At 41.1% G+C, this 26,509-nt stretch overlaps 1 protein-coding gene and 1 pseudogene across 1 annotated transcript in view; one reads left to right on the top strand and one right to left on the bottom strand.

The window, feature by feature from the left end:
* cox10 (cytochrome c oxidase assembly factor heme A:farnesyltransferase COX10) overlaps window positions 1-26,509 on the bottom strand; it is a 132,844-nt gene that overhangs the window by 39,520 nt on the left and 66,815 nt on the right. The window lies entirely within an intron of this gene.
* On the top strand, window positions 10,296-10,446 carry LOC145356718 (U2 spliceosomal RNA; annotated as a pseudogene).

Consider the following 26,509-nt stretch of genomic DNA (forward strand, 5'->3'; position numbering starts at 1 on the left):
AGGCGGAGTCTCGTCAATGTCTTACACAGTTTAGCAAACCTTCCCTACATTTATACTCCATCCCCCTTGTAATAAAGGCAAACATTTCATTTAAATAACATGCATTTAAATTAATATATTTTACTAAATAGCATTTATTTAAATTGATAATTTATTTAAAGAGCAATAGTGTTTACATCCTTCTTGCTTAAAATGTATTTAAGTCCTTAGTTCGCATTTGCTCTAATCAGTTTTCTATCCCCCTCTCAGCATCAACTTGTCCTTCTCCAAGTTATACTTGGAGACTGTAACTGTGGTGAATTATCCCTCCTGAACTTATCTAAAACACTTCCACATTGTTAGTCTATTTTGATGTCTATCTTCTATTGCCCAACTTATGTCCCTGTTTGGTTCCACGTTTACTCAACATATATATTCTTTTATGAACAGCAGTTGGCTCAATCCAACAGCTCCAAATCTTTACCAGCAATTCAATCACCCTCCCTAGTGCTTGTAACAGGCCTAACCAGACAGTTCATAACCTCATCACCTGATTCAAAACTGAATTGAGCTTCTGCTTCAATATCCAATTACTCCAAAAACTACCTACTCCCAGCTCCATAACACGAGCTGTCTCAGCCTGACACTAAACTCTTGTTCTATGCCTTTGCCACCTTCAGACATGACCATACCAGTAGGTTCCAGGCCAATCTTCTATCACAAATCAAGTTCAGCTCATCCAGCATTCTGCTGTCCATGTCCTGTTCCGAATGCCCATCTCCCCTCAAGGCACAAACATATTGCAATAAAACTCACTGATCTTCTTTCCCATTTCTTGCAGAACAAGCTGTCACATAACAGGAGGAAGCAGCAGAGAACCACTGGGGACAGAAATGGCTACATCTCCTGGGTCCCTTGGAGGAAATGGTGCTCAGAATTATTACAGAGGCACTAAATAAGGCCATTGCAACCATGCTGCTGAAGCCATCCAGGATGCTGAAGCCATGAAGGTTAATGTTACTGCATTATGCACTTTTTCAAATATCATTGACCCATGTCCAGCAATCTGGTATTAACTGCAAGTTGCAGACAGCATGAACATGTATGCTTTTGCTTTCCACCCACTGCCCCTCCATCCCTCAACTTAATCCTCTTCTTTTGATTTATGTTTTCATATACTCAAGAATCTCCAGCTGGCCAGTCGGTGCAACCTGAAGATGAAAGACAAGAAGCAGACATGAGTCAGTATCGTCACTTGGTCTGACAATCACAGGCAACAACTTCAATACCAGCACTGTGCAAACTGTAGCACAGCAACATGATCTGCACACAGTGAGTCACTGGGCATGAATGGGCTAGAGAGGCGGAAAGGATGTCGCTTGTGCTAACTTCCCAGGAAGAATTCTGCTGCAGCGGACTCAGATAAAGACTTTGATGAAGTGGTTATGGGAAAAGGCTGATGAACTCACAAAGCAACATGTTTGGTGAATTGGCAGTAGTGTTACAGAGTCAGTTGTCATTGTCAAGGAACATTGAGGATTTTGCCTTCAATGTTGCACAGAGTGCAAAGTTTGGAACTCATACTTTCTATTGTGGAAATGATGGGAAGGTCCGTGACAGAATTTGCAGACCCAGCCATGATGCAGCGTCCACTGCAGCACAGAAAGAAGCTATCCAACATCTGAATGCTGTTGTGCAAGCTCAGACTGAGGTCATGGTATCTCTGCTTGTTGGCATACAAGCCCAGATTGGTGCCACAGAGGTTTTGACTACTGCCATTATAGCTCTGGATTCTAAAGCTCAAAAGAGCTTGCAGGCTTCCACAGCAATCCAGTATTCTGTACTCCCAGTGATTACTAGGGACTTGTTCTAAGGGGAGGCGAGTGGTTTCTTCATGCACAAACCTGCCCTCCACTTTCTGTATGCATTCGTGCTCTTAGCACTGCCACTCCACCTATGCCCCTACCTCTGCCTGTCATACAGCCAGTCCAGACTGCCGCCTCCCACGTTGAGGTGGTGTAATCCGAAGCGGAACGCTCAAAGCCCAGAACTGTTTGAGGCTGTCCTGCAAGGCCATCTGCAGTCTTCCCAACTCAAAGTCAGTAGTCTTCCACCAGCCATGGTCTTCTTATTTTTGAGCGTTTAGTCTCTTAATAAGATATCAGCATAGCAAAACTTATGGAGACCAAGTGCAACACGGACAACTTCCGTGTTTAACTGAACGTGTGCAGAAGTTGTTGTCCTATCCACCTCTTAACAACGATGACTTCACTGTTATTCCCAGTGCAAAATCCTGGCAGTCTGCTTACCCCTTTTTACCTCCGAAGGCTTTGGTTTGACACTGCTTTTTGAAGCAGTAATTAGCATACACAGAGCAATGATGTTGACAATTACACCATGCTCCACTGTAATCCATATTTAAAAAAAGACGAAGACCTTTTTCTTCAGCTTCAACTAAATTCTGTTTTTTGTCTGTGAGAATACAGAGAATGTGCTGCTAATTGTTGGCCTCTGGTACTCACAAGCCTGCAAAAGTATAGCGGACTCTTATTTTGGGCACCAACATGGCGAGAAAACAACTATCTACTTTACATACATTCAATGAACAGTGAGTATTCTTTTCCTTGAAAAAAACTGAGTAACCTAATTGAAGACCACAGCACAGAACACAGATGAAGGTTGAAAGTCCGAGTACTTTTGTAAATAATAGTGTTTTCATGTAAACAGACAGCAATCACCTACTGCCACCACCTCCCCTCCACACCTCCTCACTCTGTCCTCCCCTAACAAATACACTAGCGTAATGATAACTTCTTTGCCACTCTGCCTATGTAACACACCTTCTGCTTGGTGCTCTGATGGAAAATGAGTTCAAGGCAGAAATTCTACTGCAAGCTTCTGTTGACCTTTAAAAAAAAATGAACTTTGCTTTTTCAGCTTATGATGTCATTAAAAATGTCCAATTGAAGTAACAGTTTGTAATTCACTGCAACACGCCACCCGTCCAAGGTCAATTCCATCATGTTTATACAGTAGCTATTAAATGTAAAATCCTGCTTGATCATACAGGTTCCTTTTAAACCACTGAAGCTCCTTCTCATTGAATTCCATAGAAACCACATTTGCAGCACTTAGCAGTCTAGCCACGTTATGTGCACTTAAAATACCAGATTAATAGCAGCCCACATGCTCATCCTTTCAACCAATACTCTGCTAACTGTTTAATTATCCATGTTGATTCGAACTTGTTCTATTTACTACCTACAGAGTCAAACTGCGTAAATAATATCCAGTCTATTCACAGGAAAGTCCGACTGCAACATAAAACTGCAAATACGTTTTTGTTCTAAATGATAGTATGGGTTCCTCGAATATATTCCATAATAATCAGTGCACACAAACAGTGAGCTATTCTGTTAAAAGGCAATAGCCAAGACGGGGTATTACACTTGCATTTTTCAATTTCTATAAATACATTAGCTTTACATTCAATGCTTTTAGAGAAAATATTTTCTCCAACACTTCTTTTGAAAAGCACACAACACTAAATGTAGTAACACTTTTATTTCCTACACTAATTTGAAAACAGCTTTCATTACATTAAATAAAACTTTTTAAAATATTTATTAAAAACCTGCTGGAAATACTCAGCAGGTCTGGCAGCCTCGGTGGAGAGAGGAAAACAAAGTTGACATTTCAGGTCTGTGACCTGTCATATTTTGCTGGCAGACCACACTGCTGGCTACCGATAGTATTCAGTACTGGGGATTCTTTATACATCCAGACGTGGAGCTTTGAACTGTTACCACATTTGGTAATAAAAGGAGACAAAGGATATCTTTCCTTTCATTTGAAATGAATGCAAAACTGCAAAGATCTGACATCCTACAAATTCTGGTCGTCTTACTCCAGGTGTTCAAACCAAAGCAATTCATAAAAATTGAGCAGCCAACTTGGTTTTCTTGTTCTCTCAAAATTTACATCATTCATACCATTCTTTTCATATAAACACAGATCCTTGCACAAATGCAAACAAAAGGAACTCAATACAACACATTCACCTTCTGTTCCCATGCGCCAACAAGCCTGGTGGCTGCAATGAAGATGGAGTCCTGCCTTAAACAAGCAAAATTGAAGATCGATTTAGGTGCATCAGTCGTTGCTGATTTTTGAAACTGTTGTTCCATTTAAGCATGCAAAATCTTGGAATTTAAATGCTTGCATATTGTTCACCTTCAGCCTGGTTAAATGAGGGCTCAAATAAAAAGCGAATGACATGATTAGAGAGCTGTCTATTCTGAAATACAGAGCTGATCAATTTCACGTTAATAACCAGTCTGTGACAGTCAGCTTAGGTACAGTGTTTTAAAATTGGCAATCTCGGGATGGAGTCAGTGCTAGATTTTAGATCTTGCAGCTTTTCGGATGGGGTGGTTTGGCTCAAGTCCTTTGGGCCACTCAAGAATGCAGGAAAAGCAGACAAACAGTTGGTACATCACCACTTCAATGTAACACCTAGCCAAACAAGCCAGGAAGTTAATTAGAATCAAAATTCACATGAGGTAGCTCAAAAAATTCGACGTGGAAATTTTGGTCAATGCCCATTTTCATATACCCAGCTAGAATTACTGTACCTGTACTGACTTCATCATAAAATCCCCTGAAATTTGTACTGCTATAAATGCTTCACTGCAAAAATGCAAAACCAAAAGAGATACTGGAAACATTTATGCATCACATTTCTTTTCACAAAAGCATGTACAATTACTCACCCATATCAACAAATATAAATTTAATTTGCAACTTTTTTATTCAATGTACCTAATGCCCCAATTTCAAAACATGTTTCCATTTAGATACTCCTCTTGCACAGAATTGATTTGCCAAGAAAATTCATTTTTGTAATAAATGACAGTTACCATACTGTTCTATTGCATATTTTCAAGAACACTTGCATGAAAATAAGCCTTAATTTAACCCAATTATCTCAATTTGGCAGGGCCTTTTTGAGCGTTCAAGAATTACATTATTTTTCTGCTACAGGCCTTATCATAAACATTTTGTTTTACAGCTGTAATATTTTCCAGGCGACTCAACATTATTTGACCCAAAGTAACAGCCCCCCCCCCTCCTCTATGTTATAAACGGTAAAGAAATTGTAAAATTCTCCAAGTAGATCTCAACAGGCCTCTCCACGTGGAATCATTCAAAATGCTGGAGGCTCCAGAGAAGGTCTGTAATTTGTGCTGACCTGTCCCACTTAATTATGTGATAATTATGTAAGTTAAATTTTTAAAAAAAATGTTTATAGAGGCAGACTCTGGATTGTCGAGGATAAATTCTTCCTAACCCATAAAGCTTAGTGAACCATTTGTTTTTGCTTCAAAGTATTCATTAAAATGCTGATACAGTTAGAAAGCTAGAGAATCATAGAATACCTATAGTGCAGAAGGAGATCATTCAGCCAATTGAGCCCGCACCAACAACAATTCCATCCAGGCCCTTTCCCTATAACCCCACATATTTACTCCACTAATTCCCCTGACATCTGCCTAACACTAAGGAATAACTTAGCATGGCCAATCAACCTAACCTGCACATCTTTGGGCTATGGAAGGAAACCAGAGCACCCAGAAGAAACCCATGCTGACATGAGGAGAATGTGCAAATTCCACACGGAAGCTCTATGAACACTGGTGGAGACTTGGGGAGGGGAGGGAGGGGGAGGGTGGGGGGTGGGAGGTGCTTGTACTCACTTTATTTGCCCGCCACACTAAAATGTACAATCACCTGGATGAAAACCATGCTCACAATATCACACTGGCATTCATCTGATCAATGAATGCATTCTTGTCACAGTATATCATCAAGCTGATAGATGGTGATTACTTGCTGTTCAGTGTTGGGAAGATGTTACGCTTGTCATACCTTCAAAGTTTCTGAGCAAAATGTTTAACCTGAATTGTGCAGGGTACAAAAATTCACTTTGAAGTCAGCACTGCATTTGTACTCGAATACTGCTGCAAGTTAACTGAGGCAGTGCACATTAGGCAGCCTTACTTCCAGAGGTAACAGCTCAGGTAAATACCTCTCACAAATGGTGTCACCATTGTGATTTTTCACATTGTTGGTCCCTACATCTGGAAAGTTCTGTAACTAGGACTGCAAGTCATAAATGCAACAAATAAAGAATTATGCTCATCACTGTCAGGCTCTGAATTTACTCATCAGCACAAACCGAGCAAATTTGGAAGACAGGCAGCTGGTGGAAGATCCATTTCCATTAGAAGGTGCAATGTAAATGGACATTAAAGGAATGTGCCATTAACAGTTGACATTTCCCCCTACGCAATTTAACAGTTCAGTTAATACTTGGCTTTCTTTTATTTGCCTCAAGGGCATTTAGCTGCTTTTATATTTGGCTTTTAATTCAGATTTCAGGACGCTGATGTGAACCAGCTTCCAGCATTTATGCATTGTTCGGTAGAACAGCAGAAAATGTGTAGATTGTCCATCTATGGAAAACTGATTGAATCGCGTAAAAGACCATGAGCTGGTTCCAGGATGATGGACTTTGGAAACTGAATTAAGTACCCAACCAAAACACGGCCCTTTAAAAACCATTATTTTAGCTTAAATCATTTACTAGTAAATGGTTTGGGTGTTGCAGAGCAATATCAGATAAGTTCTGAAAAGCCAATCAGCAATGGTTACATGAATATAGAGTGCTTTTCTTGACACTTTTCATTGTAATTAATATAACCCACATAGTGTACCTGGATTTCCTGGTAATCCATTGTAAAGCCATCAGTAAAGGTTGGTGGATCAAATTCCAGTGACAGGAAATTGCTTTTGACAGTGGTCAAAATACAGTATTTATAGAAGAACACAGAGCATATACATAAATTTAAAGAATCATTCTTCACATACCACAATCAGCAACCATTTTTAAGACCTGGTGGCTACTTATCTCAGTCTCTGTCGATTTGTTAATCACATTATTGTGAAAAGCATGTACAGAAAAAAGCAGATAGGTTTTGCTCATTAAAGGTCTTTTGTTGCCTTGCAGCTATGCAGACTGGAGTCTGAATACAGGTAACTATCCATATCAATTTTGTTTTGGTCTAGAACTCAAAGTATGTGGGCATAGTATGAACCAGAGTTAACTGTAACTTCTACATAGTGCTAATTAAATTCATAGCTATTGATCTACTTTGCTGTCATTTTAGAAGTACTGCACACTGACATTGCAGAGTCATTCTGCCAGCTCAGTGCATGCATCCATAAACATACGTGCAGAGTTCTGTTTGATGGTATCCAAATGCTAGCGGCTTTTTCTAATATTAACAGATGGCAAACACAAGCGGTTTGTTTATCTAATGGCTCTTTACTATCCTGACAACTTCTCATTCATTCCTTGGGCGCTTCTGAATCTTTCAATAAGAAATATTGACTTGATAACGCAGTCATATTGTGGGTACCTGTTCTAAAGTGTTGTCATATCAGTCGCTGATTGGGCTGCACAAAGACTGTACATTTAACAACACTATGATCCACTGCTTTGCAGCAATTCTGAATAATCGTGCTGAAAGGATTTGTTACTTCTGTACAGCTTTGGGCATCAAAGACATATCTAGTAAGGAATTAAGTTGATCTTGCAGTAGTATATTAAACTCCTATACACCAAAGTTCCTTCAACAGCACCTTCCAAAAACAACAAGAGCCCCAAGTTTGCCTCTTAAGCCTCAATTTGTTTTTGAAATCTAATCTGAAAATAAATTTTAAAAATATGATTCACTAAACATAGCAGTGGCCCAGGTCAAACCACCTTCTCACTTGAAAAAGGAACAAGCAGAGATGAGAATCTAAAGGGCAAGAACATATGCAAAATACAAAAATATGCCTTTGACGCACACAGATTAATTATTTCTGTTTCTGCTCTGTAGGCAGTAGCAGGTTTTGTTTAAGGCAGAACAATTTAAAGCAACCTTTTCAAATATACTAAAAACAGTCCATTTAATTCAGTTAACATAGTTAAGAGCTAACTAAGCTTTCATAACTCCAAAGTGGACTTCAACAAAGAGTCTATAAATTGCAATGCCACATCACTGCACTTTCATCAAAAGAGACAGTATATTTGACATCCTGGCTACCATATTTTGGGTTGTGTAATATACTTCTGGATTTATCCTCAAACAACCCCTTTACTATGAACAGATAGTTTTAATAAAACTTCCATAAAATCTTAAGAGCCCTGATGGATGGCAATTATTTCACATTAAAGATGAGTTGTTGACAACTTTGCTCTGATCCCAAAAGCCGGCCACGATCATCTGGCAGCAAGATCTAACAAGCAGCAAAGGAAGAGCCATGGTGGGCAGATAGGAATCTATGTATAGTCTACAGCAGACAATATCAGAGTGGCAGATATAACTTCCGCTGGAATCTTAATTCTATGCAAGTGTTATGCTGTCGTTTGCAAAGTTAGTGAAACATGAAAGAAGCTTTATTTTGTAAAAAGAGTCTGAGAAAAATGGCAGAGATGTAGATTTATACTGGTAGAGTTTGTAAAATATAAAGTATGGGAAATGCATTTCATGTGCAGTTGCAATATTTTCTCTACCTTTCTCCAGTGTACCACACACATACAGATGTGTGACATGTTATTCATTTTTACATCCCTGTGCAAACATGTTGGTACACGACAAGGACAACGTGTTCAGTGCAAGATTATAAAGATTTTCTCAAAATAATTTTAGGATGCACATTTAATACACAAGAGACATTGTTTCATTTTCACTCCAACTTTTATTGACTGTGAGCTGCAGTCCCACACCAGGAAATTGAACACATAATGCAGGTTGACCCTCAGTCCACTGCCAAGGAAGTGCTGTACTGTTTTTCAAATGAGTTGTTAAATCAAGCCCAGTCTGCCCTTTCTGATGGGTATGAAAGATTCCATGACATTATCCTAGGAACAGTAGGAGAGTTCTGATTGGTAAAAGGCAAATAACTGCAGATGTTGGAATCTGAAACCAAAAGAGAAAATGCTGAAAAATCCCAGCAGGTCTGGCAGCATCTGTAAAGAGAGAAAAGAGCTGATGTTTTGAATCCAGATGACCCTTTGTCAATGCAGCTTCTCTGCCGTTTGGCCATTAACACCTTCTATTCTCTCTATGGACTGCCAATAGCAGTCTTTTCCCTTGTTTTTGTGGCTATGACTCATCTTTCATTTCCTCACCCAACAGCATAAATATCTCCCACTTTCTATGCCTTTTAGCTTTGACAAAGGGTCATCTGGACTCAAAGTCAGCTCCTTTCTCTCCTTACAGATGCTGCCAGACCTGCTGAGATTTTTCAGCATTTTCTCTTTTGAGTTCTCCTTGGTACCTTGGATACTATTTATTCTTCAATCACTGCACTAAAATAGATTATTTGGTCTTATGGTTTTGTTGCTTGTAGGAGCTTGTTGGGCGCAAATTAGTTGTTGCATTGTAATGATACAGTGCCCTTAAGAAAAGTATTTGGATCATGTTTCTTGTGAGGGGTACGTCTAAAATTCAGCTTTGGTGCCAATCTGTCTGCAACCTTGGCAGCTCCATGCTGAGAATGAAGGAGAATAATTGATCCTAGATAATGGGGTGTTTGTTTTAATCAGAGATAATACACTTTGTTTATTCTTTGGTTCTTTTCCTGGGGTTTCAGAGTAGCTTAATTAGGTTGATGGACAATCATGTGAATTGGCAGAGCTAAGCTTGAAGGGAAGAAACAGTTTAGTTTCTGCTTGACCCTGAAAGAAGCAAGAGGTGTTTTTTCCTCAGTCTCTCGAGGCTGCTGTTTGATGTCAGCATGGTGGCACAGTGGTTAGCACTACAGTCTCTCAGCGCCAGGGATCTGGGTTCAATTCCCAACTTGGGTCACTGTCTGTATGGAGTCTGCATGTTCTCCCCGTGCCTGCATGGGTTTCTCCGGGTGCTCCGGTTTCCTCCCGAAAGACATGCTGGTTAGTGTATTGACCATGCTAAATTCTCCCTCAGTGTACCCAAACAGGCACCAAAGTGTGGCAATTAGGGGATTTTCACAGTAGCTTCATTGCAGTGCTATTGTAAGACTACTTGTGACACCAACAAATGAAAAGTACCTCCACTATCTCCTCTAGAAGTGTTTAAAGGTTCTAGGACTGCTAATGTGTACCAACATTTAGGCCTGCGTTGTTTACTAATTGATTTTAAAGGGCAGTTTAAGACTTGTTAAAATTGGATCTAATAGATAGATTAGCAGTTAAGAATTGTATCTTGTCGTGTTTAAGTATTTCAATTGCTTCTCAGCCTTTCGGCTAAGATCAAGTGTAGTATCGACATGTTGTGCTTGGTTGAAGTCATTAGGTTACATTTTAGCTTCATTTGAAGCAATTTTTAAAGTGGTATCTTGGCCTTTTGGCTAAGATGCAAATGAGGTCAAGCCTTGGAGGAGCAGCCATGCCTACTCCAATCAGATGTTTATATACTCCAGGCTATCATACTGCCTTGTGGTGTGCCAGAATAATTGTATATCACAAGACAGACTGGCATCAGCATACACTCAGATTTAAACTAAATGGCCTTGTAACTCTTTTTTGCATTATACTTTGCAGGGTCACATTCTATGAAAGTAACGGATCAAATCCCATTTGAGAGCTTCTCATGTTGAACACAGGAAGAAAGTGTGGAAAAGCTCAGGTGCAATATTCACAAATGGATTTTTTTTCAACACAATACGATTTCAAGCACTTCAGGGAGTGCTCCACTTCTCAGCAAGGCAATTTGATCTGCTTCCTGTATTCAGAGTTCTATACTTTCTTCCCACCTCTGCTACACAACATTCCATGATTTGAGGAGGAAACTAAGCCATGACCGGTCCTATACACGTTACTGTATAACTGGTCCTAGGACATGCAGAAGATACATTTCCCAGCACCAATGATGTAACCTAAGAGAAGGTATTGTGTACAAGCTTTCCCTGCATAGAGATCTGCTCTCCTGTCACAATGGATTGTGGGGATATACTAGGTCTGCACTCTTAGTTTGTCACAGCTGTATGTCTATGCACCTCTGATCAGCATAATAAGCTTTCATCAGCAGCCGAATGAATAAACTCACAACCCACTAAGTAATATAGGAAAGTCCGGGTTTGATTCCCAATCTGACTTAGATGCTCTTAGTTGAGAAGTAAGGCTGCTTTAAATCAAGAGCAGTCAGATGAAGTTCTAGTTCCTCTGGCAACTTCAAATAGAAAGTCTCAGTGACCCTGGGTGAATGGACTCAAGAACTGTCAGATGCAGTTCAAAACATTTGGCAGATTGAATGCAAACCAAACACAAGAAGCTTATCAAAACTCTTTTCCTTTTGCATTTTGACCACATATGTGCACTGAAGTTAGAAGCCACAAATTCCACACTTGAGGATTTTAAATATTACGCTGAAACATTAACAAAAAAAAAAGAAAACTCAAACACATAAGATTACATTTACACAGCTAAAGCTCGTCTTATAAAACACTCCCCCAAAGATTTCCTAATTGGTCAGGCTTATAAATAGACACCCCTTTAGTCAACAATCCCTTATGGATATTTAATCTATAAAATTCCAGTAATATTACCATAAGGCAAATTCACCTTTGCTGTAACAAAGGTGTGTCACAGAGCTTCACTCTCACCCACTTTGCTGTGGAAACTCAAGAACCTTAAAAAAAATTCTGCTTTCCGGAGAAAAACATTTCTGGGCTGGCTGGAACTGCATCTCTGTCTAGTCACAGCGTTTTTCTCAACATAGAGCAGCACTCTAGGAATTCTTACATGGCCATTCCCAAACAGCCATCACATCTCTGCAAGTAGTCCCCGTCCCCTTTCATCTTTATTCCATTGTTCTTATTTATCCTTCTTTGAAACTCACCTTTTCTAGAGCATAAAAACCTTTAATCTTCTTCCTGATTAATCACAGACATAAGAACATAAGAAATAGGAGGAGTAGGCCATCTAGCCCTTCGAGCCTGCCCCGCCATTCAATAAGATCATGGCTGATCTGTCGTGGCTCAGTTCCACATTCCCGCCCTCTCCCCATAACCCTTAATCCCCTCGCTTATCAAAAACCCATCAACCCGTGTCTTAAAAATATTTAGTGAGGCAGCTTCCACCACTTCAACGGGCAGAGAATTCCAGAGATTCACCACCCATTGAGTGAAGAAGTTCCTCCTCAACTCCGTTCTAAACCGCCCCCCCTTTATCTTGAGGCTGTGCCCCCTAGTCCTACTATCCTTTCTGAGCGGGAAGAGTCTCTCCACCTCTATCCTATCCATCCCATTCATCATCTTATACGTCTCAATGAGATCTCCCCTCATTCTTCTAAACTCTAACGGGTACAAGCCTAATTTATTCAGCCTCTCCTCATAGCTCAAACCCCTCAACTCCGGCATCAGCCTAGTAAACCTCCTCTGCACTCCCTCCAAGGCCAAAATATCTTTGCGCACGTGCGGCGCCCAAAACTGCACACAGTACTCCAGCTGCGGCCTCACCAATGCCCTATACAGCTGCAGCAAGACCTCCCTACTTTTATATTCAATCCCCCTCGCTATGAAGGCCAGCATCCCATTCGCCTTCCTGACCACCTGCTGCACCTGCAAGCTGGGTTTTTGTGACTCATGCACAAGGACCCCGAGGTCCCTCTGCACCGTCGCCTGCTGCAGTTTTTCGCCACTTAATAACCCTTCCTACCATTATTCCTACCAAAGTGGACCATCTCGCACTTGCCAACATTAAATTCCATTTGCCATTTCCTGGCCCATTCGCCCAGCCTATCTAGATCCTTCTGCAGACTCTCCACATCCTCCGCACAATTTGCCGTTCCACCAATCTTGGTGTCATCAGCAAATTTCAACACCCTACACTCGGTTCCCTCCTCCAGATCATCTATATAAATGGTAAATAGCTGAGGCCCCAGCACCGACCCCTGGGGCACTCCACTAGTCACCATACATACAGACAAACAAGCCTGCTACACACAATAACACAATAAACCCCCAAAGTATTAAAAATACTACCATATTTCTTCACAAAAGCTTGATGACAACTCTGGACAAGAGGGAAGCTGCCAATTATTTGTGAGGTTTCACAATTTGTGGAGATCTAGATAGTAGAACTGATGGCAAAGGGAGAATCTCTCTGACAATCTTGCCTGAGGGCTTAGGAAAAGGTAGAGATAAAGCTCATATCTCATAAATTGAAGATTGTCTGAGATAAAATGCCTGCTTGACTTCAGTTAACATCTGAAAAGCAGGTCTGCACCACAACTTTTGCCAGATATGTTAGCTTTGTGTGTATTGGCTGTTCACTCTCAAGTCCGTCACAAACTCAGGAGGCATAGGGAACATAACCCACGTGTGAAGGGATAGGTCTGAAGCTCAGGCTGCATTATCGAGTTGGTGGGCACCCGAGGCACCTCACCAGTGAAAGAGAATTGAAAATTGAATTGCTGCAGTGTCAGCAACAGCACTCAGGTGAGTCATTGGAGGGAACTGTTGAGGGGCAACGACCAGGATGTGTGAATAAAGGTGGTCGGCAGCAAGTGGGTTGTAGTGGTCATCGGTCATATCGAAAGAGGCCAGGATCAGGAATCAAGGTGGGGAGGGAAGAGGAAAGAGAGATCAAGGTAGAACTGAGGTTGCAGGGTGAATGGGGTAGCTGATGTCATTTGAAGATTAGGTTGAATGGAGCACTTCTGCTTCTTCACGCTACACATTGAGGTAGGTATATTTTAAACACTGACCTTGTTGGTCACAACATGCAATGGTTCCTTTAAGGACCAGGCTGCACGCAGACCTGGTTTTTCTTGAATGGTGACAGCATGACGGCTGGGTGTGTTTCAAACAATCCAATATGGTGGATGGAATATTTATGGCTCCGAGTAAGCACACACTTCCTTTCTGCTACATTGGACACGTGGAAGATGGTTTAGCGCTACACGGTCAGACCTATTCACCAAGCTTTACACTATCAGATAGAATCCACAATGAAATTTGGCAAAACATGACCCGTTCTTCATTAAACTGAGTGCACATTCTTTTTTTGCCTTTTTCTTGGTGAACTGTTCCAAACTTTGAACATTCCTTCAGCAAAGAGCTTCTTCTGCCGATTATGCATTCTAACTTCACACTTTGCTAGTTTCGTTTTATTTCCTCTGATTCTCTCTCAAATCCTTTTTTTTTTAAAAAGGATAATGCCTTAAATCAATTTTGTTGCCCTTTTTGGTAACACTCTGATAATGACAGAGAGACCAAAAGTTTAAAAGTTTATTTATTGGTCATAAGTAAGGCTTACATCACATTGCAATGAAGTTACTGTCAAATTCCCCAGATCACCACAGTCTGGCACCTGTTTGCATCAACGCACCCAACCAGCACATCTTGCAGGGTATGGGAGGAAATCGGAGCACCCGGAGGAAACCTACGCAGACATGGGAAGAATGTGCAAACTCTGCATAGACAGTGACCCAAGCTGGGAATTGAACCTAGGTCCCTGGCGCTGTGAAGCAGCAGTGCTAACCACTGTGCTACCGTGCCGTCCCATACAGCTTTTCTCAAAGTCTTGGCTTGATCTCCTAACCCCAGAAGAAACTCAAGAACTACTTTTGTGGCAAACTGATGCAGCTATGACAATCCAATTCTAATTACATTCAGAACCAAGTGGGTTAGAGGGTAGGTGCCAATAGATGTGATGTCATTTAGGCACATTCTGAAAATCACAAAAAAGGTGGTTGTACATCAAATTTTTGATATCTAATTTTTAATACAGTGGAAGAACAAGAGCGCTTTATCAACTATTTCTCCAACAATTAAAAATCAATGCTAAGATTCCTGCTCTGCATGAAGTATGCTCTGTACATTCAGTGCAAGGACCTTCCCTCCAAGTCTCTGCTATTTTCTATCCAGGCAGAACTCCAAGTCAAAATGTTTTCATTAACAGCTTTTTGCTGGAGGTAACAAATGTAGCCAGACTGGAATTCAATTGCCAAATGCTATTTATCTATTTTTTCAAGGCAACATTAGTTACATGTCAAGCTCTGCTCACAGTAGCTCACTGGCAGATACAGATGACTTTTTAATGCAAAACAAAATGTAACCAGAAAATGTTAGGAGATGGCAGTAAACAATGATGCTGAAAAATTGATTGAAACGATGCGGGCTGACTGTATGGAACAAGAATTTATTGAATTGAACAGTCTTGTAGATCAAGTTCCTTTCCATTCCCAGTGGATGCAGAATTATGGTCAGTGGTAGTACAGCAGACAACCGCAATTACAGAAATTTGTTTCAACATTACACACTTAATTCCCACACCACATGCACATTTTTGGGAAATCGCAGCCGAATTAGCAGGAAATAATGCTGTTTTGCTGTAAATCACTTTTTAATCGTTAGTCAATGCCGGCAGGAAGGGTGAGCAGAGCAGATAATCACAAGTGCTCTTAGCTCATGCAAATGATTCGTGGCTTCTGAAGTTAACAGCCAACATTGATGCGTTAGCAACTAAAGTAATCAAAAGGGATCCCCAAAAGCGACGGGTTTCAAAGTCATGCTCATCTGGGTGAGGGAAAGCATTTAGCATTTTGGTGAACTTCAAAACATCAGTGTGATGAAGCCTTGGCCTACAGATTCAAGGAAACAGTCCTAATCCTTTGGGCTTGCAACAATGCATTTCTATTTGAACGGGTTGGCCCAAACCTTCATACTTTATTAGGGACTTGCTGAACACACACAAACATTTACAGAATCACACAATATACCCTCTGTCTCTCTCCAGGCATACAGCCAATCAGCTCGGGGGTATCCAGCGCTTAAGCACCTGTTGATTTTATCGATAACAGATGCAATTCTGTTTTCCACTTCAGATGCCGGAGAAACAATCCCTTCAAAAACCTAAGTACTGAACATACAAGGGACAAAACGTCTGTGTGCGCTCCTATGTTTATCTCCACCCATCAGGGAAATAATTACAATGTGACTGGTTAATGGCATCTTTTCATTGTAAAACATGGGAACGTTACTCAAATCGTAACAATGGGTGACATTTTCACAATACCAGGCTTTAACGATTCAATTTAGCTTTCAGGTAGGAGTCATTAATATAGTTGTACAATGCAATAAAAAATACACTTCAGAAAATGTTCAGCTGTCACACTGGGGTAATAATATCCTGGCTGAATTATTACCGCTGGAAAGTATTGAAAACTTTACAGAACAACAACACGTCCCTTCACTGACCGTTATAAATAATTATCTGCCCTGAAGGCTATAAACAAATGACTTGTTTCCAAAGCAAACCTCTGGTTAAGTTCTTGTATTCTCATTACATCACTGAAACTTAATTTGAACTTTAAAGTTTTCTTAATTTCCTGCAGTGTTACCCAGAACGTCAAGCTCTTTCAGGGTGGGACAAAGGCCATCAATCACTGGAGTTAGATTCTCCCAGTCCCAAATTTGGGAGTCACCTAAGGGATGGACTGTGTGCACGATGACTTACCCAGAGGAAAGAACCTTTCTATTTCATTCCTACAGGTGGGAGAGAGCTGTTTTGCACTGTTAGGGGTCAGGCTGTGAGACCTATGCTCCCTCAAACGGGGCCCAACTTCTCCCTTTCACTCCAACAGGCTCATTGCCTCTCTCCTCTAAGCTAGGAGAAAGTGTAGTAGTAAGACTAGGGAATTGGCACCTGATTCAGTGCCAAGGCAGGGAGTTATACAAGTCGGCCTGTGGCATAAGCAGTTGGAGCAGGGGCGAAGCTGTAAAATCTTACGCAGTCTGGGAACCTCAATACAAAGTGTGGAGGGAGGTGGATGGGGCTGCTTCTGGAAGCAGCAATTCAGCTGCTAGAAGATAGCTAGTGAGACAGCAAGACAACAGACACTGACCTCCAATTTGAAAGCGTGACTCGATCTCTGATTTAGTGGCCCTGAGGAATCTGTGGGCCAATATATAGTTTGCTGAGAATTTTTAAAAAAATTAGAACTCTTATGCTCACTCATAAACGTGATGAGACGGTGATCATGTGTTGCCACTACACTGCGACTGATGAGATTTAATTTTCATGAGCTTCAAAAGCTTTGTCATTCTTTTGCAGTTTCTCAGCAGGAAAGATAACTTCCAGCCTTATTCAAAAACAAATTCTCTACACTGTATGTTCCTCATTTCCTGATTGTGTACTATGCATATGTTATGCTGACGATGGCAGCAGGTCAGAGGCTGGAAACTCTGCAGAGAGTAACACACTTCCTGGCTCCACAGGGCCTACTCACTATCTACAAGGAATATGTCAGAAGTGAGATGGAATACTCTCCACTTGACTTGAAATTGCACTCGTCCAGGCAAGAAGCTCGACACCTCCCCGAACAAGAGAGCCACCGCTTGATTAGTGTCTCATTCACTCCCTTCATTGCTGACTTACAGTGGCAACGGTGTATATCAACTACAAGAGAGACTGCAGTAATTCATCAAGGCTCATTGTCCAAACCCGTAACCTCTACATCTAGAAGGGCATGGGTAGCAGATGCACAGGAACATCACCATCTTCAAGTTCCCCTACAAGCCCCACACACCATCCTGACTTGGAACTATGTCATTGTTTCTTCACTGTCCCTGGGTCAAAATGCAAGAACTCTCTTCCTAACAGCACTGTAGGTGTTCCTACAACACATGAATCACAGCACTTCAAGAAGGCAGCTCACCACCATCTTCTCAAAGGTGATAAATGTTGTTCCAACCAGTGACATTTGCATCCCTTGAACAAAATGAATGAAAAATACAGGCAACAGAAACGTAGATTCTCCAGAAAAACAATTAAACATTTTGCAGAATAATATAAAAATTTAAATTTTTATCCATTCGAGATAACAGCATGTGTTTTGGTGTGAAGGTTGTTTGGGGTCAGGGGATGAAAATGGGGTTATTCCTGAAAGGGTTCAGAATACAATATGAATTCCTAAAGAATGTTAAATGAAACTCATTACAGCTGCTTTGCGATCATAATGAACAGCTGCAGGTTAATTTAAAGAAAATATGTATTAGTCATTTCGCTACAAACACACTATAATTGGATGGCGTATGTGACATGGGCAATTTACAATTCAATACCTGCATTGGTGTCTGATAATACTGTAACAGAAATAAGTTTTAATTACAATAGTAAGTAATTGTTTTCATGGCCAGCATTACTAAGTTTCTTTAACAGTGATGACTTCAAAGCCAATAAAGATTAATACTAACATTCCAGCAGGAAAATTGCTAACATTGCAATTTAACAATTTAAGAAAATGTCCACATGCACTCCTTATTCTGGCCCCATTTATAGCTAAGATGACTAAATGAATGTACTTCTTCCAATCATCAACATAAATCCCAGATATATAAAGTTGATTACAATTATGCTTATTGTCCACGATGAAAAACAATGCAAATTTTAAAGCTGCAAACATGATATACTTCAATCATCTAGGCGGCAAGGGCAGTGGCCGGCATGGTGGCACAGCGATTAGCACTGCTGCCTCAGAGCGCCAGGGACCCAAGTTCAGTTCCAGCCATGGGTGACTAAGTGGCGTTCGCATATTCTGTCTTATCTATGTGGGTTTCCTTCTGTTTTTTCCCCACAATCCAAAGATGTGCAGGTTTGGTGGATCGGCCATGCTAAATTGCCCCTTATTGTTCCAAGATGTGCAGGTTAGGGGACTAACTGGGATAAATGCATGGGGTTAACAGAATGGGACAGAGGATGGGCCTGTTTAAGATGCTCTATTAGAGAGTCGGTGCAGACTCGACGGGCTGAATGGTGTCCTCTGCACTGTAGAGATTCTATGATTTATTTGTTCATTGTACAATATTATCCAAAAAGATCTTATTGTGGAACAACAGTAATTCGGTCTTTGAAATGCATTTATGAGAATTTGTTGGAAAGTCGGTGGAAATAAAATACTTCACACATTATTTTGCCCTCTCAGCTATTAAAAAGGATTAGGCATATCCTTCCTTAAAGCATATTTTACCATTTTGGACCAGTTCCTTAAAAACCCAGAAAGGTTGTCATGCATCAATATAAAACGGCAGTCACTGACACAAACTGTCAGAACAAAACCTGACACATTGCAAGGGATACCACTGTTATTAGTCAAATACCATACAGAAACTGTACAGCAGTCTTACGAATGCTCTTCAGTGTTCACAAAAGTCAAAATATATTCCTGCTCAAAGTTATTGGGGTAAACCAAACACAAACAAAATGTCAGCACAAAAATTCATTTACAGAAAGAAGTGGGGGGGGGGGGGGGTACTTGGGAAGTGGCAACATACCTTACCAACAAATTTCCAGTCTAGACCCTGAATTTTCTGGGCTGTTTTATAATTTGTGTGGATTAACAGCTCCAGTCCTTATATTCTTTTACAATATAATTTTATATATACTACAAATGTCTTGTTTGCTCTTTGAGGTGAAAGTTACCATATTCATCATCTGGAGTGTCTGGTTTAATGCTAATGGATATTTAGAGGGCTGCTAAGGCTGATCAACGCCAGGAAGGTTCTGTTGCAAATAAGATAGGATGCCACCGACACCTGAGTTTTGGATGAGATACTTGCATACACTCTGTTTTCTTTGAACTTCAATTGCACACTTGCTTTTGAAGGAGACTTGCATAACGTGGTTGTACCAAGTGCAATGATCCTTGGTGAATTTCCACCAGGGTGCAAGGACAATATCAAAACTCCTGAGTGAAACCTTTGGAGTGCCCTTGCAGCACTTTTTAACTGCTCTGAGTACATATTCCAAACTCTCATTCTCCATAGAAGGTGTAACGATACTGTGCCTTTAAGAAATGTATTTATGTCACGTTTCTTGTGAAGGGTATGTTGAAAAGTCAGCTCTGTTTATACAGTGCCAATTCATCTTCTCCAAACAGCTCACATGCTGAGAATGCAGAAGAATAACTGCTCGTAGATAATGGGGTGTTTGTTTTAATTTGAGTTAATGTATTTTTATGTATTTTAAGATTTTCCCTGGCGTTTCAGAGTCGGGTTTAATTAGGTTGATTGACAAGAGACAGAGTCGTGTGCTAATGGGAGGAGCAAAGCCTACAGAGGCAGAAACAGGCAGCTTCTGCTTAGGCTACAAGGAAGCCTCTCTCTCTCACTGGAGTCTGCTATTCGGGACCTGTTGGAAAGGTAGGTTCCTCTTACCAGTGGTATTCTGAAGGCTTGAGGTCTAGCAGCCCATATACCAGCATATAAGCCTGTGTTGTTTGCTAACTGACTTTGAAGAGGAGTTTAAGTCTATGAGGAATATTGTTTAAATTGGAACTAATAGACCTAGATTAGCATCTTGTCATGTTTAAATATTTCAGCTGTTAAAAGTTGAGCTAATTCATTTGTTGTATTTAAACTGTATTGTTAAAATAAAGTTTGTTTTGATAAAAGCTTCCTAATGTGTCAACAGAATTACACTTGGAATGAAAATACAGATAGTTAGACTACATGCCGAATGACAGGAACAGGAGATGTATTTAAGAAATCCTTTCCTTGTATCTCTTCTCAAACAGTATATATGCATGCTCTTAAAGCCACCCCATTCCAGATAATTATGAGCATCAGTCTCTGAAGAATAAGCCTGCATTAATTTGCATAACCTTGAAATGGGGGAATTTAACATTTAAAATGTGTTGGCATTTAAATTTGGATTCCACAAGTACTTTGTCTTTCATGAACCCAAATAATTAGTCTTGATCAAACTGTAGACAGTTCTGGCCAACAATGTGGTGTACTGTGAGTACCACAGTGGCACAGTTGCCAGGGACTCAGCATTGGTCACTGTCTAAATGGAGTTTGCACATTCTCCTCGTGTCTGCCTGGGATTCCTCCAGGTGCTCCGGATTCCTCCCACAATCCAAAGATGTGGGGGTTAGGTGGATTGACCATACTAAATTGCTCTTTAGTGTCAGAGGGGCTAGCTAGAATAATAGATTAAGGGATGGGGTCTGGGTGGGATTGTGGTCAGCGCAAACCTGATGGGCTGAATGGTCTTCTGCACTGCAGGATTTTATGATTCTATGATCAGGTTGTCTGCTTGTCCATGGCTCACACATGTATATAAATAAAGATGTATTAACTTCATATAATCAATGCTGCCTCATTGAGGTATACAAGTCAGCGGTAAGTAAATTGGAAGAAGACTTCAGTCTAAAACAATTACTGCTGTGCACAATGAGGCCATACTGTTTGCTTTTAACATTTCAGCTGATGTCTGCACACCAGGACTTCTTAAAATTGTACATTCATTTAAATTGATACTGAACACAGGGACATAATTTAAATTAGTTACTGTGGAAACTTCCATTTTGAAGAAAATATAATGCTGTTCAAGGGCTCAGTGATGGCTCAATTTTTACATGGCCTGTAGATATGCAAGCAATAGCCACAACGTTAGTTCACGCATAAAATAAAACATTCCATTTTGTTTAAATTGTTGTGCGAAGCGAGGGAATTCAGTGTCAATTCAGGAGTGCTGGTGCAATAGAGAGAGAAGATAAATGTACATTCACTGAAACATCCTGGATGGAGGAAGAGACATTGAATGTTTCTCAACGACTTCCCCATTCTGTTATCCTTAATTATTATGGGATGAGCAAACACCATTCTTGCATCCTTCGAACTACATCTCCCCTCTGCAGGGGAAAGCAAAATGGTTTCAATTAATAGAAAAGTAGTGCAGAAGGAGGCCATTCGGCTCATCGCATCTACAACAATCCCACCAAAGCCCTGTCCTGTAATCCCACTTATGTACCCTATTAACCCCTCCAATTTACGTATCCCAGGACACTAAGGGGCAATTTAGCGTGACCAATGCACTTAACTTACACATCTTTGGACTGTGGGAGAAAACCGAAGCACCTGGAGGAAACCCTTGCAGACAAGGGGAAAATGTGCAAACTCCACACAGACAGGCACCCAAATTGGGGACTGAACCCATGAACATAAGAACATCTGTAGTTGGAAAAATGCTAGAATCTGTCAAAGAAGAAATAGCGAGGCACCCAGAAAAGAATGGTTTGATCGAGCAGACGCAGCACAGATTCGTTGAGGGGAAGTTGTGTTTGACGAATTTATTGGATTTCTATGAGGACGTGACTAGTGCGGTAGACAGAGGGGAACCAATGGATGTGGTGTTTTTAGATTTTCAAAAGGCTTTTGATAAGGTGCCTCACAAAAGGTTGCTACAGAAGGTTAGGGTGCACAAAGTTGGAGGTAAGGTGTTAGCATGGATAGACGATTGGCTGTCTAATAGGAAGCAAAGAGTTGGTGTTAATGGGTGCTATTCTGGTTGGCGGTTGGTGACTAGTGGAGTGCCACAGGGATCGGTGCTGGAGCCTCAACTGTTTACCATTTATATAGATGATCTGGAGGAGGGGGCTGAGTGTAGGATGACGAAATTTGCTGATGACACGAAGATGAGTGGAAAAGCAAATTGCGTGGAGGGTGTGGAAAGTCTGCAGAGAGATCTGGATAGGCTGAGCGAGTGGGCGAGGACCTGGCAGATGGAGTATAATGTTAGCAAGTGTGAGGTTATCCACTTTGGCAGAAATAATAGTAGGAGGGATTATTATTTAAAAGGTGAAAAGCTGCAACATGCTACGGTGCAGAGGGACCTGGGGGTCCTTGTGCACGAGTCGCAAAAACCCAGTCTGCAGGTGATCAAGGCGGCGAATGGAATGTTGGCCTTTATAGCGAGGGGGATAGAATATAAAAGTAGGATGTCTTGTTGCAACTGTACAGGGTACTGGTGAGGCTGCAGCTGGAGTACTGTGTACAGTTTTGGCCGCCGCACTTGCGCAGGGATATATTGGCCTTGGAGGGAGTGCAGAGGAGGTTCACTAGGCTGATACCAGAGATGAGGGGGTTGGCCTATGAAGAGAGACTAAATAGACTGGGTCTGTACTTGTTGGAGTTTAGAAGGATGAGGGGGGATCTTATAGAAACGTATAAGATAATGAAGGGGATGGATAGGGTAGAGGTAGAGAGATTCTTCCCGCTTAGAAAGGATAGCAGGACTAGAGGACACAGCCTCAAGGTAAGGAGGGGGGGCAGTTTAGATCAGAGTTGAGGAGGAACTTGTTCACTCAAAGGGTGGTGAATCTCTGGAATTCTCTGCCCGTTGAAGTGGTGGAGGCTACCTCGCTAAATATATTAAAGTCATGGGTAGACAGGTTTCTGATAGACAAGGAAATTAAAGGTTATAGGGAGAAAGCAGGAAAGTGGAACTGATCCACTTCAGATCAGCCATGATCTTATTGAATGGCGGGGCAGGCTCGAAGGGCTAGATGGCCTACTCCTGCTCCTATTTCTTATGTTCTTACGTTAACTGTGAAAATCCTTTGGCGCTTATTTGTGTACCTAGGGAGAATTTAGCATGGCCAATGCGCCAAACCAGCATGTTTTTTGGACTGTGGGGGGAAACCAGAGCACCCGGAGGAAACCCACGCAGACATAGGGAGAAAATACAAACTCTGCACAGACAATGACCCAGGCTGGGAAGCGAACCCGAGTCCCTGGCACTGTGAGGCAGCAATTATCACTGCCACCCCAATTAGCAAGATATGCCACTGCCAACTGTCGTCGACATACATGATCTCTTTCAAAGGTGCTCCCCTAAAAGGACCAACTGAATAAAATACTTGAACTGTGATAGGACCAGACCATATTGCTGTACAGTGAACAAACGTTAACAGCTGGACACAGTTAGCTAAAGCATTCATTTTGACAAGTGACCATTTTCCGCGAGAATTAGTGTCAACTCAACCATACACCAAAGACTCAAATAGAGAATTTATGTGTAATTGGGCACTAGAACTAAGATTCAAAAGTACACCTGCTGAGCAATGTAATGAAAATGGAGGCATCATAAAAGCATTTATTCAATATTATCTCCTGTTATGTTTATAAAGTGGAAGAATGAGGTTGAGGGAGAAAATATTATGCCACTGAATTCCCACTATCCTGACTTTGTGAATCCTACATGGACATTTGCTTTTAACATAAAATGATCATATACAAGAATTTGAATGATCCCTTGAATACAAAATCCTCGATGTAATGCCATTTTGGCGGATTTATCCTTTTTTTTGATCCAATATTTGTAGCAGGATAGATAAACACAATTCTCCACAAACAATTCTACTCAAACTAGCTCCAAAGCCTACAGCTCCCTATTTATGTAAGTACATAGCCTGCAATTTTCTTCATAGATTAAAAAGTGAATTTTGACTCACTTCACATACCTTCAATCGGAAAGGCAAAAGTGTACATATTTGTACAACCATGCTGCTTCACTAAGGCATGAAATCAATCATTTGTCTTTTAAATGGGCAAAATGGCTCAGTGGTATGGATTCCAGCCCTGAAGCAGTAGATGCGTTAATACCACAACCCACAAAAGAGTCAATCTCCGCAGAGAAACATGCCTCTGTGATTTAAAATGTAATAAACTAGCAACCTATTATTCGATGTTACTCAAGGTACACTGTCAGAACAGCAAAAGATCATTACTGGACATTGCCTCTGGTTTCAATACATATTAACAGTTGTTGGTGGACAGGACACTTTGTAAGAGTTGATGTTGCCAAACAAAGAAATTTTTGTTTGAATCAGCATTTCAATTTCAGATTTTTAAGAAACTGCTTAACAGTCCTCGCGCACTGGTTGATTTTTTTATTCTGCAAAACTTAAAAGAATATTCTTAACATCTATACGTATTTCATTTAAAATGCTGACCCATGCATTCAGTGCACCATTAACATGAAAATAATCCTACCTGGGAACATTTCATGTGGATTCAATTTTGACAGCACGATCACTGTAGCATCTTTAATGTGGAAAAAGATCCCAATACACCAAAGGGCACATGAAGAAAATATCAAAGAGAAGACTGGAAGGAAGGGGCCAATGTTTGGCTGACTAGGCTTATTTGGAAGGTCTTAAAGAAAGGGAGGCAGAGCAGTTTCTGGAGAAAGTTCCAAAAGAGTGGTATTTGGGTGAGAAAACATGTCCGTGAATGGCAGGGTTAAGAAAAGCGCGAGAAATGAGGGGTAGAAGAATAGTTTCTTGCATTCATTCATGGGTGTGGGCATTGCTGTTAGGCCAGCATTTATTGCCCATCCTTAATTGCCCTCGAGGTGGGGGTGCTATGCTGAATTCTTGAACTGCTACAGTCCATGTGATGGAAGCACATCCACAGTGCTGTTTGGAAGGGTGTTCCAGGATTTTCATCCAGAGAAGGGATGATATAGTTCTAAGTCAGGATGGTGCACAGCCTGGAGTGCAACTTGAAGGTGGTGGTGTTCCCATGTCTTTACTGTCCTTGTTCCTCCAGGTGGAAAAGTTTGAAAGGCGCTGTTGAAGGATCCTTGCTGAGTTTCTGTAGTGTGCTTTATGCAAGCTACACACTGCTGCCATTGTATATCAGCAGCGGAGAGAGTGAATCTAACAAGATGGTGGATGGAGTACCAGTCAAGCGGGCTGCTTTGGCCTGGATGGTGTCAAACTTTGAGTGCTGGAGCTGCACTGATCCAAGCAAGTGGAGAGTATTCTAAAACATTCCTGGGTTATGCTTTGGGTGTAAACAGGCTTTGGGTAGTTAGGTGGGTTACTCTCCGCAGAAGAGGAATGGTGCATTTGTTATAGGGCTGCAGAAAATTAGAGAAATTGTGGAGACAGGTTGGCAGTAAAAATTTAAATTGAAAGAGTGAAAAGATTGGAAACCAATGTAGGATGTTGGACTCAGGATTATGTGTGTGTGGAACTGACTGGGACATAGCACTTATAGTAGAGTTTTGGATACGATTCAACATTATGGATAGAAAAAGATAGGACACTGGAGAAGCCAGAAGTGGAGTAATCAAATCTGGAGACAAAGCCATCGGTGTCAGGCAAGGTGAAGGAAGAGTAGGGGTGAAAGCAGATGACATTACACAGATAGGAGTGGATGGTATGGATCAATCAAATTCAACACCATAGCAGGATGCTGAAACTACAAACGTGCTTCTTCAGCCTGAGTGTATTTGGGAAAGGATGGAATTAGTGGTGAGAAATGAAGAGGTAGAGTTTGGTGCCAGTCTGGATGTAGGAGATGACACCAATGTAGGCAGGTGATGTGGCTAATAGGGTAGTTTATAGATAAGAGGAGCCAAATGGTGAGTCCTTGTGAAACTCTTTATAGGGGCGGGAATACAAGTCATTGATGAAAATGATCTTACCATAATTGGACAGATAAGAGGGAAGCATGACCTTACTGAACTCAACAACAAATGAGTAGGAGAATGATGTGCTTGATCATGCTACTGACTGCAGATCAAGGAGGGGTAATGCACAATGGTCACAGCCATGGCTATTATTGACTCTGACATGGGCTGTTATGGTAAGGAAGGAGGTATTTTAACAGGAAGTTGTAGTAGAGATGGACAGAGGTGCGA

This window comes from Carcharhinus amblyrhynchos, chromosome 21 (assembly GCF_965287045.1).
Source record: "Carcharhinus amblyrhynchos chromosome 21, sCarAmb.v2.hapA, whole genome shotgun sequence".
NCBI classification, from domain to species: Eukaryota; Metazoa; Chordata; class Chondrichthyes; order Carcharhiniformes; family Carcharhinidae; genus Carcharhinus; species Carcharhinus amblyrhynchos.